Raw genomic sequence first — 15991 nt, 5'->3', positions numbered from 1 at the left:
TGGTCAGACTCACAGCAAGCCCAGAGACTCAACTCTGATAGCTATACCACCTATAGGGGCGGGCAGCTTTCAGAATCAAGAATGACTGCTGGGAGGTGGTTGGGGATGGGGAGGCATGTTTGTTGGAGCCAATTGGCTCCCTCACATCCCTGAATTGGCCCCAGCCCCAACCCATACATAATCCCTATATAGGAGGGAGACTAGAAGAAAAGGAGGACCCAGGTGCCAGTGGGTTACCTTCCTTCCTTCCTTCCAGGATCCGATGGAATGGTCAACCCCCTATCTATTCAATCAACACTCCACCTCTCCCCTCCTGCAGTCCTTGACATGCTAAGGCCAGAAGGGGGCATTCTACTATCAAGGCTTAAATTAACGACCAAAGGAACAGTAAATCATAATTAATATTATCCTGTATTTTCTAATAGAGACTAGTAGAAAAATAGTTTTTATGAACATGTATTAGATTATTAGAGAGACACAAATGTGACTTACTATAAATGATACCAAGGAAAAGCAAAGCTTTGAGTGGAGGAAATAAAGCTATTTTTATATGGTTAAGTACAATGAAATCACTCAAAAGAAAGAAAAAAGCATTAGAAAAAGTGAGTAACCATGTGTTTGTAGCAGTTATGAAAAGTTCATCAAATGCAGTAGCAGAAAAAGTTAATTTATTTTCCTATGATCAGGGATTTAGATAAGTCATTCTGGACAGTATACTTTAAAAGAATTGAATTCAACATCTAGGAAGTGTGAGACTGTGCACAATTAACATGATCTCCAACAATAGCTAATATGTTCTATTATATTATTATATAAAGGAGATGTTCGTAGCAGCAGTGCAAAGAGTAAGGGAGTTATATCATTTTTCATTTTTCAGAGTCACTGATACCTTAAGTATGTGTGTTTGTTTGGTGACAGGGTGATGCAGGGCAGAGGTCAGGTTGTTTAGGTGGCTTTAACAGCACATTTCCATATTTCTGATGTTAGGTTTCTTAAGGCACTCAATCTATTTAGCATATCAAAAAACTAAGATAAGGGGTGTCTTGATCTCAGCCTCAGTATTGCCAACCTCAAGAGATCAAAAATCATGAGTTTGGCTCCAAAATCATGAGATTTTCAAAAAAGAGATCATATTGTGTTTTCAGATGTACCTTTTGAACTGCCTCCCCCCATCCCCAATGTATGAGTCAGACAATTAGCATTGCCCTTGCTCCCAAGTCAATGGGGTAAGGTGATTTTGACCCTACTGCATGAGCTCTGTCTGCCATGTCTGGACATCCCCTGTCCAGCAACTAATTCTGCCCCAACCTGCAAATCAATCCTGCCCCCCCATCCCTCATTAGTTCACCCCCTCTCCCCTGCCTCACTTCTGCTCCTTTTGGGATTCTTCTCCCTCTCCCAGCACTGGGGGGAAGGAAGCTATAACATGGTCCTCTCCCCCACTTCCAGGTTGGGGAAGGAAATCCTAGGGCTCTTCACCCTCCCCTTCTCCCCCGCCCATTCCTAGGCACATGTTCCAGGGGAGGAGGGCAGAGGTGCCTTCCCAGTGCTCACAGGAGGGGAGGGAATGGAATTTCTTCAGTCTAGCAGACAAAGTTATAACAAGATCCTATGTCTGAAGCTAAACAAATTCAGACTGGAAATAAGGTGCAAATTTTTTGCAGTGAAGCATTGGAACATCTTTCCAAGGATTCTGGTGGGTTCTCCTTCACTGAAAATCTTTTAATCCAGATTGGGTGTTTATCTAAAAGAAAATGCTCTAGGAAATATTTCAGGAAAGGTCTATGGCTTGTGGGCAGACTAGGTGATCACAGTGGTCCTTTCTGGCCTTATTCTATGAATTTATCAACAGTGTAAGCCATGCCCACTCAATGTGATGCTTTGTCGTCTTCTGTGGTGGCTAGGCCACAGCAGTTGATGAACCTGCTACAGCCTTTGAGTCTGTGAGCCAGGACCTACAGAGGTAGGTGTTTTCGTTCAGACAGTAAAGGCTCCTGCACCTTAGGTTTCATCTCCACTCTGACACCACTCAGGGGCACTAACATTCCAAGAGGAACCTTCACTTCGGATTTCCATATTCAAAGGTATTTTTGTAGCCTAGGATGCTGAGAAAACTACAATATTGAGTTACGGGTTTCTTCCTGTAAGTTACTGAGAGATATTTATAACTTTATCTCTTATTTAATGATATCCAATTGTATGAGGAAGTTTTATATATAACTGCTCTCTTCCAGTTTATATCTCAGAGGGGGTTGGGGGGGTGAATATTTTTTGTTGGTTTACATGTGTGCCAGTTTTGGTTATTCCATTTATCCCTAACTTATTGGGACTTGAGATTCGTACTATGAGATTTAGATTTTGACCTTTTGTCTTGTCCCAATAAAACCTTTTCAGGTTCCCCCATTCATTGTAGCAGAAAATCCCATTTATTAGAAGAAAGAATATCATGTTGCAATGTAACATTTTTATGCCTTCCGCACTTAATGTTAAAAAATTAACCTTATTTTAGGGATGGGGGGAGGGGCTAGTAAAGTAATTATAAACTTGGTAATAAACTGCAGGACAGACTTGTTTTTACTTAGGTAATGTACACAAGCTAAAGTTATCCTTTTTACTGTGCCTTTATTACATTGCATTGTGCACAGATGGATAGGCTTTTAGTGGGCTCAGGAGCAACAGAGGCCCACCCATATATATTTAAACCTTTCTAAAGCAACTGGAATTCCCTTAGGAGCAGTACATTAAAGCTACGATGAAAATGGAGTTTTCTTTTACCTTGTGACCTTTCTGTTTTCTCTTCATGAGGAGTATATAGCAAAGATCCTCTCTCTGGTGCATAATATTAGCCAATAAAGTTAAAAGCACCAGATCGTATATGTACAGGGAGATAAATAATAAAGTAGCCAGATCTGGGTTTGCCTACAGCTACTAATAAAATGTCACCTACATTTTAGTTCTGTATGCCTCTAACAGCATAGTTAAAAATGCATTAAAATCTGATGCACGCTATGGGAATATGACTGAGCTTGCCAGATAGAGAAATATATTGCCTAAATAATACCTTTAGAGGATATTAGATGAGCATAAAAGATTACAGATGCAACTAAAGTGCATTTTCTTTCTATTCCCTCTGCAACTAATGTAATTCAGATGTTTTAGACATGTTTTTTTATATTTGGATTATTTTGTGGAGGACTTAGTAGATTTTAAAAAATCCTTATTTGTCTGTATTGATTTCAAAGACGCATTAATTCTTAACAATTTGAAATACTTCACTGGAAACTTCACTTCACTGTGATTTTAAACCATGACTGTCATCTTACTGAAGCAAATTATTCATGTTTATACTACATTAATGTTCTTACACACTTTTATTTATTGGAGCTGGGCAGATGCCTTAAAAATAAAATTTCCACATATATTTGTTTAAATTTTAAAGAAAATGAATTTGCTTTGACTGGGTTTGCACTAATTTTATGTCTTCTTTCTGAGAACTTGTTTCTAGTGAACAAGTCTGGTGGGAGTTTCAACAGGAACAGCTCTGTTTTCTATTTATGTCAGGGGAGTTTTCAGATTGACGTTTTTGTTTCATTTTCTCTATAGCAATTATCAATTTTTATCAAAACATATTTCTTCATTATTTGCTGGAATGATTCATTGGCTATGCGATCAGGCTACGTGTGGCTATGCTATCAGTGTTGTAATAACATGAGAAATAAAACAATGGATGCCTCTCACCAAAATGTGTAGGGGTAGTTCTACAAATGGATAACTATCAAGTAATATTACCCCACTGCAGTCAATATTTTCACCTAAAGGTCAGTTGCCAGTAACACCAACTTACTTGCAATGAACAGGCGAATATTGTCCCATTTACAGTGCTGCCTAGTACTTTCCCTGCCCATTGGCTCCCTGATGGACATTACTCCTTCACCACCTTTTGTCCAAAGCCCCCACAAGACGACCATCTAATCCTTTTACTGAGTTTGATCTACACACCAGTAAGGCTACGTTTTAGTCATGGGTATTTTTAGTAAAAGACATGGGCAGTAAACAAAAATTCACGGCCCGTGAGTGACCTGTCCATGACTTACTATATACCCCTGCCTAAAACTTGTGGGAGGGGCTCAGGGGGGACAGCCAAGGAGGGGGGCATCGCGGGTGCTTGGGGGGTAGGGTAGGTGGAGCTGGGGCAGGCTCCCTACTCTGCTCCTGAGCTCCCCATGCTGCCTCCGGTCCACCCCAAGCCCCAGTTCTGCAGCTCCCATTGGCTGGGAACTGTGGCCAATGGAAGCTGTGGGGGCGGTGCCTGCCAGCAGAGGCTGCCCGGAGCTGAGGAAGGAGAGTTCCTCTTGCCTTTCTGGGGAGCCCCCCTGGGTAAACACCGCCCCACACCCCCAGCCCTGAGCCCCCCCACACCCAAACTCCTGCTGCTGGGGATGGAAGGGAGGGACCGAGACTGCCCCAGCAGCAGCCCTTGCGTCTGGCCCAAAGGCTGCCTGAGCTCCTCAGGCAGCCCCCAGGCCAGGCACAGCAGCTGCTGCAGAAGTCACGGAGGTCACAGAAAGTCACGGAATCCATGACCTCCGTGACAAACACGGAACCTTACACATAAGTGCAGCAACATGATAGACAAACCAGTGCTGCTTTGTGAGAGCAGCAGTAAAGGCTCTTTTGATCTCAAACGAGTGTAAGTCAGGAGTAACTCCACCATAAAGCTGGTGTGAGTGGCTACAGAATCAGGCCTGTTGCCTTCTGATGTATTTCTATGTGGATTTTCCAAAGAGAGGAGATGGGGAGACAGTGGGAAAGGAGAATTAGAGAGGATTAGGGGGAGTCTTAATGATACAGAAAATGGTTTGGGATAAATAATTAGGGACAGCTTTTATTCAACATTTCCCATAGCACCCTTAGAGTTGCCAGGTGTCTGGTTTTTGACCACAATGCCTGATCAAAAAGGGACCCTGGTGGCTCCGGTCAGCACCACAAACTGGGCCATTAAAAGTCCGGTCAATGGTGCTGCGGGGCTAAGGCAGACTAGTCCCTACCAGTCCCTACTAGTTCCTAACAGGAAAGAGAACAATATATAAAACATTTTTTAGGAAAATGTTGTAAAACACAGGGATTCTGAGCAGGTGAAGTATTTGAAATGATTTTTTCTTGAAATGGATTAGATTTCAAATTGTTAGCAACCCATAACATGGCAGTTGTGATTTCTGAGTTGGAGCAGAATCAGCCCTCCTTGTCTTATCTTGTTTGAGAATCAAATAAACAGTAAAAATATAAAAATGAGCAAGGAGCGAGCAGATGTGCCCCCTCCATCTTGCTAATGCATCTTCTGAATTGTTTCCTTTGGCCTGTGTCTCTCCAAAGAAACCTTGTTTTCAGCTGCCTCTCTCAATCCATAGGAAAGAAAAGACTAATGAAAATATCTGCAGTGCTCTATAGGACAGAGTGAGGATTAAAGTCCTAATCTAAACATATTTTTAATCAAGTAAAATAGAACTCATTTACAGGGGACTCAGTTATAGCGAAACACTGCTTGTGGGGCAAAATCATGCTCCATCCTCTATGGCCACAAAGGGTGTTACTGTAGCAGAAGCAGTAAGATTATGCTATAGGGGGCAGGATTTGCAGAGTGTATACAGGAGTCTGCACCACCCCCACAACCCCTTGCAGACCATGGAGCAGAGCTCTATAAATGCTCCAATTGCTCCAGTTCACTAAGAGGGGAGCGGGAGGGCAATTCTTTTATCTCACAGATCAGTAGACTAAAGATGTGTCCATTTATTGTAATTCCACTGTGTGTAATTTATTTGTTTACAGCATAATGTATGTCAGCTGTACAATGAAATAAAAAATGGAGATCTCATGGGATAAAACCTGCTTCTTTCTCTATTTTGAGAATGTTTAACATGGAAAGTGTAAGATCAGGTCTGACCTGCAAATACTTCTACAGTCAATGAGCCAAATTCTTCCCTGGTGCCAACAGAGTTAGAGTAGTGATGAATTTGGTCCAGCATGTTTTATGTTGCAATCATATTATCTCAGATGGCTTAGAGAGGTAGAAACATCTAAAACTTCACAAATCTCGTTTGAAAAAGGAAACTTGGCTGATAATCTATCTAATCTTCAGTATGTTGAGAAAAGCAGCCTTGTTCATGAACCCTCAGCAAGCAGAAAATTGTGTGCAGTTATATGCTTTTTTTAATTGAGAACTATCTGTTAGGATATATTTTAGATGGTTAGATAGTAGCTACAGAAACAAACAAACAAAACTGCCTTTGTAACTCATTTCATGAGACTAGCTTTTGTGTCCGCAGTCTTGAATAGAGTAACAGTTGCCTGTGACAATCTTTCTTTCTTTTACAAGTCTTATCCATAAAAGGGACCGATTTAGCTATATTCATTAAAATAAATCTCTTCTTTAAAATTGTGATTTTTAATCTGGGAATATGTAATAATTATGCAAGGCCCATGTATTTGTTTAAAACTCCCTCTTCTCAGTAGTTTGTACACACAAACGTCCCCATAAAACATCTTTTTTAAAAGGATGATGAGCTCCAAATACCATATTTTGGCATTTTAAAGTATTGCAACTCTGTGTTCTTAGTTGATGATAGTTTTAGACTTGTCACTACTGATATATTTTAGTGCACTCTACCTGGTTACTATTTCACATAACAAACCAATTAAATTGGCTACTTTGATGTATTCTTTTACCCCCAGTCCCTGGCTTCTTGGAGCCAGATTCTGAGGATTGTGTTAAATTTTAGCCTAGCCCTTACTCAGATATTAAAGCCAATGATTTTATGAAAAGCGGAGGTTCAGAGAGCCCTGTCTTATGGTAAACCTTGTGGGAGGGGGCTCATGAGGAGGAAATCTTCATAAGAATTCCCTTGTGGAGTTTCTCCTTTGTTAGTCTGTTGGAGCAATGGGGTTTGCTCCTACTCTTGGCCCACTCACAAGCAGGGAGGATCTCCCAGGATCTGGAGGTATTTGGGAGTAACAAAGGGCATGGGAGGCAAAGGGCCCCACCCTCCCACACACCCTCCTCTAGCCATAGTCCTGACTGGTCCTCTTCTCTCTGGAGGGGGAGGGCAGAGGAAAACAACCAACATGGCCTGGAGCAGAGGCGCGGTGGCTCATCCTGGGGCTCTGGCCCCTGGGACCACCTGAATCTGGCTTCCCAGTTCCCAGAAACCCAGACTGCTATCTCCTCACTCAGCTTCCTCCACCTCTTCCACTTTCAGGCCTGCTCCAGAAAGAGAGGAGGGGCCTTGGCGAGAGCATAAATGTGCTAGCCCCTTCCTTAGGAAAATTCTGGTGGGACCCCTCCTTGGAAGGCTATCCAAGCAGAAGCGCTATGCCTCTTTGCCAACTCTGTGCTTCCTCCTTCCAGCAAACCCCAACTTCATGACAGCCAGGCTCCCCACTGCCAGCAATTTCCATTGGCCACTGCTTCAGGGCAGTTTCTCATTGTGGAAGTGATTTGTAATACAGGTAATGCAACTGCAGGTTGTCTGGAGTTCCCCAATCCCTGGGGACTGTGCTTCATAGGCCCTACCCCACCTAATATAGGGCCACTCAGTCCCTTCGTCTTCTTACTCCTGTCCCCCCATCCTTTCACGGATCCTGACTCATTGGGTTCTGGGATAGGAGAAATGGTGTCGCAGAGATGACTGAACCGTCCTTCCATGTTGGATGGATCCATGGGAGAGATCCACATGTGGAAGGTCTCCGCCTTGCAGATCTTAGGGATGTCATCCTTCAGACTGTGCTCAGGATTGGCCATTGACTTCCTAGTTTAACCCAGGGAATGCTTCAGTGCTATGGGAAACATCCAATAGTGAAATATTTAAAAGGTAATCTTCTATTTGAGTATTTTCTTCCTGTTCAAAACTGTGTCCGCTCTATACAGCCCTTGTGTTTCTGGTGCAAACCAAAAGGGGGACTTACACCACAAGAAGATATATCCTGTGGCAGCACTTCAGGAACCTGGATGGTGGCCAGTGCACCTGAAACAACCTGGCAAAGCTGAGCATATTTACGTCTGCCTTTGGGAGGCACTAAACAAATTAAACAAATATGCTTTTAATTGGTTGTTGAATAATGCTTCCTGGAAAGCATTGGTATATTATCCAGTAATATCCATAGTTGTATTTTAGCCAACAGCTGTGTGATACAGTAAATAATTAAAATCGTCAATGGCAAAGAAATAGCCAGAAGAAACTTAAGGGCAAACATGATGGATTTTGTATAAAGATATTTACATTTGCCACAGTTGCCTGTTTTCTCTTTTGGTCTAATAATGATTGTGCAGCCCTTATGTGTGTGTAAATAACATACCATGAAAGTTTTGTAAGTGACAGGACTGCAGTTCCCTCCTTAACTCAGCCTTTGGCATTTCCATTACAGATTAAATGTTTGTAATAGCTATGCATACAGTACAAAGGGGTTATATTCTTCTGGCAGTGCTCATGTTAACATTAGTGAGAGTTGCCTACTCAAATAGAAAATTCCCCACAATGTGACAGCAATTCTCGTAAATAGAAAATATTCTTGTTTCTTCTACATATCGCTGTTGTAATTTGGGAGGGTTGCTAGAAGTGTGTTTAACATTATTAGATGTATGGTTGTTTGTACACTGTGCAGTTACACCACTGCAGCTGTTCTATTAGATTAATTGGAGGCAGGTTTTATATTGCTGTCTATGAGATGCCATTTGTGCTCACTGCATGTTCGTCTATAACTATTATGGTGGTGCATGTGTCTGAGAGCCCCATTTATGCAATTTGTTCTGTATTCAATTCCTACCTCCAAAAGGCTGTAGGGGTGAATGGGAACACTCTGAAACGGCTGGATACTAACACCTCGTAAGCTCTAGCCTGCAGATTCCCACAAAGCTCAGTCCTCTCCTCCATATTATTCAGCATCCATCTGAAGACATTACGGAAAGTTGGTGAGACAACACATGCTGAAGTGTCAGCAAATTGCAGATGACGCTAGTTCATTGTGTCCTTTACATCAGACTTAAACAGCACCATCTTCCAGATTTCTTAATGCCTTATTCAGCACCTGGATGAACAGCAGCTGGATGTAATTGAGCCCATGCAAGTCTGAGATCATGCTGTTAGGAAGAGGAAAGCACTTTGAAGAAACTGCCTCTCCAGTAACAGTCCACCAATATCAAGGACATCTACCAGGTTGTTACATCCATCCTTACTTAGCTTAGGGTTTCTTGAATTTGTCAGTTCTACTGGACTTCCAAATAGCTATGATGGCGGAACAAAACCCACCCAATTCTGTCTGCCATACACCAATAGATTGTACATCATCCTATTGAATAGAGACTTGGCCAGGGTGATCATCACACTTGTGAGTTCCAGAATAATGCAACTGTTGTGCAAGAATAAAGCTACACCCCCTGAAAAAGCTCAAGCTGGTTCAAAATGCAAACCATCTGCTTAGGACTATTCACTAAAACGTTCTCAGTAACATCTTGTCTAAATTGTTCTTGAATATCTGCAATGTGGTTCCTCAACTACTTTCCTTGATTATCTTTTTTATTGCATAATTGGTGTTACTTCTTAAGGGAAAAAAAACCTTTTTCAGCTACTTAGCAAAGACTTTTTCATCCTAAAAAAAAAAGAAAAGGAGTACTTGTGGCACCTTAGAGACTAACAAATTTAAAATTTTTTCATCCTAGTTTTCCCTCTTTAGCTTCAGGCAATTGCTTCTTGTCCTATCATCTTCTGAGACTAAATAATTCTCTTCTTCCATCTACATTGTTGCCTTGAAGGTATTTATAGATGGTGATCTTATTCTCTTCAATCCTCTTTTCTAGATTATATAATTTTAGCTTCCTTAGTCTACCTTCATAATCAATGTCTTATCCGTCAATCCCTGGATCATTGTAGTTGCCCTTCTTTAGTTGCCCTTCTATGTATGTATCTAGTTATTTTATATCATTCTCAAATGTTGGAGGTCAGAGCTGCATGTAATATTCCATTTGTGGTCACATTAGGTTCTGTACAGTGTTTTTTCCAACAAAAGAATCAAACTGCCAGCTAGTATTGAGTTTCCAATCTAATACCAAACCTACTTTCAGGCTCTTTGCTACTTTTAGATAGCTCCTGATTTGGGTTAATACAGTTGCTATCCTATCCTAAAGCATATACAACTTTACTTAAGAGATGTAAATCTTGTTTTGTGTTGTGCAGCATGCTGCCAACTTCACACATTTCTAGGCCACTTTCCACTCTGCTTCTGTCCTTTGTGCTTTCCAATATCAGGTGAGAGCCAAAGTAGTAGAGTTAAAATACTGAGAGAGAAAAGTCATTCTCATATCTGAGCAGATGCAGAAAGTACCATGAGAGCCTGTTCAAATAACATTGCAGGCTTGATTGCTACTAGACACTGTACTATGCCTACAGCATTTTACGTTCTGAACCAGACTACACCAAACCTCCTGAACCTTTTTAGGTTTACCCCTCAGCTTTGCAAACCCTTCAATTTTGGGTTGATTTTTAAAATATATATGCAAAAAATCATATGGGTCCCCTGTAGTCACTAAATAAAATCACAGCTTTTCTCATTAAAACTATTACAGAAATAAAAACTAAACTGTGCAATTGTTGAATTTTTCTATGTAATTTTACATTTTTCACAATGAATAATCTTCTCTACAAATTGTATGCTGTTTGATCTAACACTTGCTGTAGTGGTGTTGCTATTCCCTTGGGCATTATTTTAGGCTACTGTGGTTAAGGATATGTACTCTTGATTGGAATGGGGAAGAGAACAAGGAGGAATCCTTAGTGAAAAACCTTAGGGCCAGCTCTTGTTTCCATTGTAGGCAATGGCAAAATTCCAGATGACTTCAGTGGGAGCAGAACCAGGTCTTTATCGGGGAAAACTTTTTGCCTCTAACAGTGTTGCTGACATCTTGAATCGCTCTCACCTGGAGGGTTACTAGAATTTCAACTTTCTTCCTGAGGAGTGTTCATACAGCACTTAGCAAAATGCATACCAGGTCCATGACTAAGTACTACCTTAAAACTAATAATAATAAATTATTCCTTGCTTACCAAAATCCCCAAACCATCCAAACTAAATGCTCTGTTAAATAAAGACACGTTTACATTGCTTGATGAGCTTATATTTTGACAGATTGTTCCTTAATATTCCTGGCCAAATTTTAGCCTTGGCATAAATGGGCATATTTCTTAGTAGCTTCCATCTGCGTCTATGCCTGGAATGAATGTGGTTCATTATCCTCAGCTGAGACCATCTCAAGTGATGCTTTAATATCCTTCTTTGTAGATGTTTACATACAATGATTTTGAATGATTTTTCATCATAATTCACGTAAAAGTTTTTATTGTGTTGAGTTGTCTCTAAAATGTGCTACTACTTGCCATGTTTGGGGTGCCTGCCAATTACAGGCATTTCCATTCTGACTATATAGTTATGTTAATTATAGAGCCCCATTTAAGTGTTCTAGGTAGCCTCAGATTAGTGACAAAATGAATGCTGTCAGGTGTTACTATTATTCACCAAGCCTGTTCTCATTAAAGTCAGTGGCAGAACTGCCACTCAGATCAATGAGAGCAGCATTGGGTCCTAAGGGTGGAAGGCCCAGCCACTGCTCCACACACAGTCCAAGTAAGTGGGCTTCAGACCATAACTAGGCAGAAATGAATACGTCCTCCCAGTGACGCAGGGAGAGGCAGTCAATTCCTCTGTAATCATTCAAAGCTACTCTTCCAACCTCTGGGCTCAAACAGTGGCTCTTGCCTCTCAGCAAGGGTTCCAAGCCATTGGATCTGTGTAGGCATGGATTTGATTGCCCCTTTTGTGGCAAACCTCTAGTTCCTCCCCAGTGCCAGTATATGTGGAGCTGTCATGCAGTTCAAATCAGAATTGGCTGGGGGCAAGCTGTGTGGTGTCAGCAGCACTGCCCAAGGGTGAGTTTCATCCTGTAAACACTTGTTGTTGTTTTTTTGAACTTGAAGTATTATGAGAACAGTAGCCTGGCCCAGGAAGTTTGCAGTGCAGGGTGTAAAAAGGTAACAGAAAAATGTGCAATAGGAGACAAAAAATATGTCTGAGGAGAGGATTCTTGAAGCTGAAATAAACCAACTGGTTCCTAATCAAAAGCTTTAGTTTCATTTTTTTGTTTTGTTTGTGTTTCTGAAACAACAGGTGCTGTCACGTTGCTCAAGTCCTTTCTGAATGCCCAAGAGTGTTGCTCCAATCCAGTAGAATTATTTGGCATCGGGTGAAGGAGCCAGGGAATGAGGATTCCCAAGCTAAGTGTGTGCCCCTGCTGTATTTATAGGCTCTTACAGCACTGTTGATAGGAAAGTCAGAGGCAGGCATACTACTTTTGGTCACATTGTCAGCAAGAGAGAAGAGCTGTGCATTTTTTTTCTTAACTTCTTATCTGAGCAGCCCAGGGGGATTAGTGTCAGCTGGCCTGCTACGGTATCTGGTGAGCGTAGACAGTTTGCTACATATGCTGGGCTGAGCACAGAGTTTTTGTGTATCTTTGGAGATGAACAGAAAGGGCTGTTAAATCGTTTCAGCTCGCCAAGGTTCAGAATATGGATATAACTACCACTGAGCAGCTCTCTAATGTAGGGAGGAAAGTGCCCCTTTGCAAGTATAACACCTCTTCAAGTGCTGCACAATGTTCTTCCTTCGCTTGCTTTGTAATGAATATAGCTTTACAGACAGAGAAATGCTCAGCAAGGTTAAGTGGAAAAATTAATTCTCTTTTATTAAACAATTTGTCGCTGCCTGAAGGAATATAAGTTTTCAGGTCAGCCATACTATAGCAATTAAAAGAATCAAGGATAAGATAATGACACTCCAGTGGAAGTAAAGCCTCTTTCTTCTAGGCCTCATCCCTCAGTTTCTCTCTGCTGGATGGGCCCTGTTAACCCTGCATCTATGGGACACAGTCAGTTGACCTCAGTTTTGTGCTTCCCCTAAAAACACAGTCCCCCATGCTGTCATCTGGTGACTGCAGAACCCTTCCATAGCACAAGAACAAAGAACGGTATCTTATCGATAACTACAGTATCTTATTAATAATATAATTCGCTTAAGATGTCATTGTCAACATACGTTCCCAGCCTTTGGGTTGAATTCAGAGCGCTTGTGACAGAAATACTGAAGACAGCCTTTACATACCCTATGCTTTGAGAGTTTGTGCACCTAATACTGCTGAGACTTTAATAGCGTACATGGGTTATATCAGTGTTAATCATAGTGGAGACTACACTGGAACCATTGCAGAATGTTAGTTCGTAAACTAAGTACTATTTATCACAAAAAGGGCATCCATTGTATGCAGTTCCACAATGCAAAGACCTGGTAAAAATGTATAGTGAAAAGAGTAGTCAGAGCCAGACATAACATTTCATTAAACAACACATCAGGCTGGGAAGAAAGAGGATCTTGTGGTTAAGGCACAAGAGTGAGACTCAGAAAATCTGCATTTACATCCTGGCTCTGCTGCAGGCTTCCTGAGTTGATTGCCTAATCTCCTCCCCCCTTAATCTCCCTGTTCCTCAGATCCCCACCTGTAAAATAGTGAAATACTTTTTCTCCCACTCTTTCTCTGTCAGGTCTGTTTAGATTGGAGTGGCTCAGAGGGCCAAAGAACTGTCCCAGTGTATTTTATGGGACTTCATAGAACAAAATCTTACTGACAGTATCAGCAACAATCACTACATCCACCACTGAAATGCATCCACTTCTGTAGATCAGTAGCAGTTGTTTAACAAAACATAGCAACACAACATTTTAAGACTAGTGAAGAACATCAGCTTATATTGCCCAGTGTTGGTAGACAGAATGTAATTGTATGAGTACATTAAGCTAGATCACTTGGGTTAAATCAAAACTTTCATTCTCATGCACCTTGATGAGGCAATTAACAATGGCTGGAAAGCACTTTCTAATGTGACTTAAGTTATAATGCTCCATGCTGGCAGCAGTGCATGCTAGGCCTACGTCTTTGACATTCATTTTCAGCTTTCAGCAATTAGTGCCAGACTCAAGCAACTTTCAGGGTAATTTGTAACAGGAATTCCTCTATTTAGCATTTGATTAAACTTATTTTATTTGATTACTTTCAGTTTTAATTTTCTGTAATTAAGGAACCTATTTGCCATTATGATAAGGACTACAGAAATTAACAAAATAAATTTTCATTACTACAGTAAAGTAAAACTAAAGTTTTATGTTTCATCCAAAAGATGACTTCTGCAATGGTCTAGCACTCTCTTAACACCAAACTCACCATGGGCCACTGGTTCACTACAGACTCAGAGGGAAGACTGCCACATCCTGAATCACCAACACAACTTCTTGCAGCTCTTACAGAGCATGTACATTAATATTTGCCCTATTCATTTAGATCACTGTGAGAGCCATGCCAGCTTGGTGTGGCACTCTGTCCCCCTCTAGTGGCACCTAGCCCACCTGGGACTAGATGAGTCTGCTATAGCCTTAGCTAAGAACAATGTGGCTTTTAGCTCATGTAATAGAGAGGCTCATGCATTTGGCTCCAGCAGTCCCAGATTCAGTCCCGTCCACTGACAACCGGGGGCTGTTGGCATTACAGTTGCAAATTATTAGTCATTCAGATTATACAGATATTATTTAAGATCCATTTGTTAGCAAAAGTAATGAACCCCCATTTATACAGCAAATTCTTACTTCTCAATTCCTATTCAACAATACGTAACTAAATTTAAAGGAGATGAAGATTTCTGGTGATATCTGATCTCATTTGTACATCACATACTGGACTTTAGTAAGGTTTTTGATATTGTCTCACATGACCTTCTCATAAACAAACTAGGGAAATATAGCTTTGATAGAGCTACTATAGGGTGAGTGCATAACTGATTGGAAAACTGTTCCCAGACAGTAGTTACCAGTAGTTCACAGTCAAGCTGGAAGGGCATATCAAGTGGGGTCCCACAGGGATTGGTCCTGTGTTTGATTCTATTCAGTATCTTCATAATTATTTAGATAATGGCATAGAAAGTACACATAAAATGTGCGGATTATACCAAGCTGGGAGGGGTTGCAAGTGCTTTGGAGGATCAGATAAAAATTCAAAATGATCTGGACAAGCTGGAGAAATGGTCTGAAGTGAACAGTATGAAATTCAATAAAGACAAATGCAAAGTACTCTACTTAGGCAGGACCAATCAATTGCACACATTCAAAATGGGAAATGACTGCCTAGGAAGGAGTGCTGCAGAAAGGGATCTTGGTGTTATAGTGGATCACAAGCTAAATATGAGTCAAGAGTGTAGCACAATTGCAAAAAACACGAACATCATTCTGGGATTCACAGGAGTGCTGTAAGCAAGACATGAGAAGTAATTCTTCTACTCTTCTCTGTGATGATAAGGCGTCAGCTTAAGTATTTTGTCCGGCTCTGGGCCCCACATTTCAGGAAAGATGTGAATAAATTGGAGAAACTTTGGAGAAGAGCAACAAAAATGACTAAAGGTCTAGAAAACGTGACCTATGAGGAAAAAAAATGGGTTTGTTTAGTCTGGAGAAGAGAAGACTGTGGGGGGTGGGGACATGATAACAGTTTACAAGTATGAAAAACATTGTTACAAGTAGCAGGGTGAAAAATTGTTCTTCTTAACCTGTGAGGATAGGACAAGAAGCAATGAGCTTAAATTGCAGCAAGAAAGATTTAGGTTGGACAATAGGAAAAACTTCTTGTCAGGGTAGATAAGCACTGGAACAAATTGCCTAAAGAGGTTGTAGAGTCTCCATCATTGGAGGTTTTTAAAGACCAGTTTAGACAAACACTTGTCAGGAATGGTCTAGATATTATGTACTCTTGCTTTGAGTGCAGGGGACTGGACTAGATGACCTGTTGAGGTCCTTTCCAGTCCTATACTTCTATGATTCTATCGTTATCTCTGAAATGTTAATATTAATTAAC

The 15991-nt window shown here is 41.0% G+C and overlaps 1 protein-coding gene across 18 annotated transcripts in view; it reads left to right on the top strand.

Moving 5' to 3' along the window:
* Nucleotides 1-15991, top strand: part of LOC119850530 (poly(rC)-binding protein 3-like) — a 685847-nt gene that overhangs the window by 490133 nt on the left and 179723 nt on the right. The window lies entirely within an intron of this gene.

This window comes from Dermochelys coriacea, chromosome 2 (genome assembly GCF_009764565.3).
Source record: "Dermochelys coriacea isolate rDerCor1 chromosome 2, rDerCor1.pri.v4, whole genome shotgun sequence".
Classification (NCBI taxonomy): Eukaryota; Metazoa; Chordata; order Testudines; family Dermochelyidae; genus Dermochelys; species Dermochelys coriacea.
The sequence above is the reverse complement of the archived record's forward strand: the minus strand, read 5'-3'. Positions and strand labels throughout refer to the sequence as shown.